General features: G+C 46.6%; 9 non-coding genes across 9 annotated transcripts in view; all 9 read left to right on the top strand.

Annotated features, from left to right (window-relative positions):
- LOC139398691 (5S ribosomal RNA) overlaps window positions 1-93 on the top strand; it is a 119-nt gene extending 26 nt beyond the window's left edge. The window contains exon 1 of the ribosomal RNA XR_011631561.1: window positions 1-93. This exon is cut by the window's left edge and continues 26 nt beyond it. This is a non-coding gene — a ribosomal RNA (5S ribosomal RNA).
- A 177-nt stretch (window positions 94-270) lies between these two features.
- LOC139398636 (5S ribosomal RNA) lies at window positions 271-389 on the top strand. Its single transcript, XR_011631508.1, has one exon. It is a non-coding gene; the product is annotated as a 5S ribosomal RNA (ribosomal RNA).
- A 177-nt stretch (window positions 390-566) lies between these two features.
- On the top strand, window positions 567-685 carry LOC139398635 (5S ribosomal RNA). Its single transcript, XR_011631507.1, has one exon. It is a non-coding gene; the product is annotated as a 5S ribosomal RNA (ribosomal RNA).
- Window positions 686-862: 177 nt separating this feature from the next.
- On the top strand, window positions 863-980 carry LOC139398747 (5S ribosomal RNA). The gene has a single exon (XR_011631617.1). It is a non-coding gene; the product is annotated as a 5S ribosomal RNA (ribosomal RNA).
- Window positions 981-1157: 177 nt separating this feature from the next.
- On the top strand, window positions 1158-1276 carry LOC139398634 (5S ribosomal RNA). Its single transcript, XR_011631506.1, has one exon. It is a non-coding gene; the product is annotated as a 5S ribosomal RNA (ribosomal RNA).
- A 177-nt stretch (window positions 1277-1453) lies between these two features.
- On the top strand, window positions 1454-1572 carry LOC139398633 (5S ribosomal RNA). The gene has a single exon (XR_011631505.1). It is a non-coding gene; the product is annotated as a 5S ribosomal RNA (ribosomal RNA).
- Window positions 1573-1832: 260 nt separating this feature from the next.
- LOC139398690 (5S ribosomal RNA) lies at window positions 1833-1951 on the top strand. The gene has a single exon (XR_011631560.1). It is a non-coding gene; the product is annotated as a 5S ribosomal RNA (ribosomal RNA).
- Window positions 1952-2128: 177 nt separating this feature from the next.
- On the top strand, window positions 2129-2247 carry LOC139398632 (5S ribosomal RNA). Its single transcript, XR_011631504.1, has one exon. It is a non-coding gene; the product is annotated as a 5S ribosomal RNA (ribosomal RNA).
- A 177-nt stretch (window positions 2248-2424) lies between these two features.
- Window positions 2425-2500, top strand: part of LOC139398689 (5S ribosomal RNA) — a 119-nt gene continuing 43 nt past the window's right edge. Inside the window, exon 1 of the ribosomal RNA XR_011631559.1 lies at window positions 2425-2500. This exon is cut by the window's right edge and continues 43 nt beyond it. This is a non-coding gene — a ribosomal RNA (5S ribosomal RNA).

Raw genomic sequence — 2500 nt, 5'->3', positions numbered from 1 at the left:
GCCTGATCTCGTCCGATCTCGGAAGCTAAGCAGGGTCGGGCCTGGTTAGTACTTGGATGGGAGACCGCCTGGGAATACCAGGTGCTGTAAGCTTTTTGTCACTGCCTTGTGGAATTTCAACTCTTTGTCCGTTTTTTCCCACAAGGCTGAAATATGTGCCCTCGCTTTGAAATAAGTAAGCAAGGTTAGTTTGTATTTCATCCAACAATCTGTACCACAAATTATGGCTACAGTATATGCAATTTCATCCACTTTTTGAGATTGCCTTTCGCTTACGGCCACACCGGCCTGAGTACGCCTGATCTCGTCCGATCTCGGAAGCTAAGCAGGGTCGGGCCTGGTTAGTACTTGGATGGGAGACCGCCTGGGAATACCAGGTGCTGTAAGCTTTTTGTCACTGCCTTGTGGAATTTCAACTCTTTGTCCGTTTTTTCCCACAAGGCTGAAATATGTGCCCTCGCTTTGAAATAAGTAAGCAAGGTTAGTTTGTATTTCATCCAACAATCTGTACCACAAATTATGGCTACAGTATATGCAATTTCATCCACTTTTTGAGATTGCCTTTCGCTTACGGCCACACCGGCCTGAGTACGCCTGATCTCGTCCGATCTCGGAAGCTAAGCAGGGTCGGGCCTGGTTAGTACTTGGATGGGAGACCGCCTGGGAATACCAGGTGCTGTAAGCTTTTTGTCACTGCCTTGTGGAATTTCAACTCTTTGTCCGTTTTTTCCCACAAGGCTGAAATATGTGCCCTCGCTTTGAAATAAGTAAGCAAGGTTAGTTTGTATTTCATCCAACAGTCTCTGCTACAAATTATGGCTACAGTATATGCAATTTCATCCACTTTTTGAGATTCCCTTTCGCTTACGGCCACACCGGCCTGAGCACGCCTGATCTCGTCCGACTCGGAAGCTAAGCAGGGTCGGGCCTGGTTAGTACTTGGATGGGAGACCGCCTGGGAATACCAGGTGCTGTAAGCTTTTTGTCACTGCCTTGTGGAATTTCAACTCTTTGTCCGTTTTTTCCCACAAGGCTGAAATATGTGCCCTCGCTTTGAAATAAGTAAGCAAGGTTAGTTTGTATTTCATCCAACAATCTGTACCACAAATTATGGCTACAGTATATGCAATTTCATCCACTTTTTGAGATTGCCTTTCGCTTACGGCCACACCGGCCTGAGTACGCCTGATCTCGTCCGATCTCGGAAGCTAAGCAGGGTCGGGCCTGGTTAGTACTTGGATGGGAGACCGCCTGGGAATACCAGGTGCTGTAAGCTTTTTGTCACTGCCTTGTGGAATTTCAACTCTTTGTCCGTTTTTTCCCACAAGGCTGAAATATGTGCCCTCGCTTTGAAATAAGTAAGCAAGGTTAGTTTGTATTTCATCCAACAGTCTCTGCTACAAATTATGGCTACAGTATATGCAATTTCATCCACTTTTTGAGATTCCCTTTCGCTTACGGCCACACCGGCCTGAGTACGCCTGATCTCGTCCGATCTCGGAAGCTAAGCAGGGTCGGGCCTGGTTAGTACTTGGATGGGAGACCGCCTGGGAATACCAGGTGCTGTAAGCTTTTTGTCACTGCCTTGTGGAATTTCAACTCTTTGTCCGTTTTTTCCCACAAGGCTGAAATATGTGCCCTCGCTTTGAAATAAGTAAGCAAGGTTAGTTTGTATTTCATCCAACAATCTGTGCTACAAATTATGGCTACAGTATATGCAATTTCCTCCACTTTTTGAGTGACACAAAGATGCTTATCTAAATGGTGAAAATGCAACAGCTGTTAATCAGGCTCACTTTGACTTTACATAGTGCACCAAGAGATAGTTTCTCGCTTACGGCCACACCGGCCTGAGCACGCCTGATCTCGTCCGATCTCGGAAGCTAAGCAGGGTCGGGCCTGGTTAGTACTTGGATGGGAGACCGCCTGGGAATACCAGGTGCTGTAAGCTTTTTGTCACTGCCTTGTGGAATTTCAACTCTTTGTCCGTTTTTTCCCACAAGGCTGAAATATGTGCCCTCGCTTTGAAATAAGTAAGCAAGGTTAGTTTGTATTTCATCCAACAATCTGTACCACAAATTATGGCTACAGTATATGCAATTTCATCCACTTTTTGAGATTGCCTTTCGCTTACGGCCACACCGGCCTGAGTACGCCTGATCTCGTCCGATCTCGGAAGCTAAGCAGGGTCGGGCCTGGTTAGTACTTGGATGGGAGACCGCCTGGGAATACCAGGTGCTGTAAGCTTTTTGTCACTGCCTTGTGGAATTTCAACTCTTTGTCCGTTTTTTCCCACAAGGCTGAAATATGTGCCCTCGCTTTGAAATAAGTAAGCAAGGTTAGTTTGTATTTCATCCAACAGTCTCTGCTACAAATTATGGCTACAGTATATGCAATTTCATCCACTTTTTGAGATTCCCTTTCGCTTACGGCCACACCGGCCTGAGCACGCCTGATCTCGTCCGATCTCGGAAGCTAAGCAGGGTCGGGCCTGGTTAGT

Source organism: Oncorhynchus clarkii, unplaced genomic scaffold (assembly GCF_045791955.1).
Source record: "Oncorhynchus clarkii lewisi isolate Uvic-CL-2024 unplaced genomic scaffold, UVic_Ocla_1.0 unplaced_contig_1071_pilon_pilon, whole genome shotgun sequence".
NCBI lineage: Eukaryota > Metazoa > Chordata > Actinopteri > Salmoniformes > Salmonidae > Oncorhynchus > Oncorhynchus clarkii.
The sequence above is the reverse complement of the archived record's forward strand: the minus strand, read 5'-3'. Positions and strand labels throughout refer to the sequence as shown.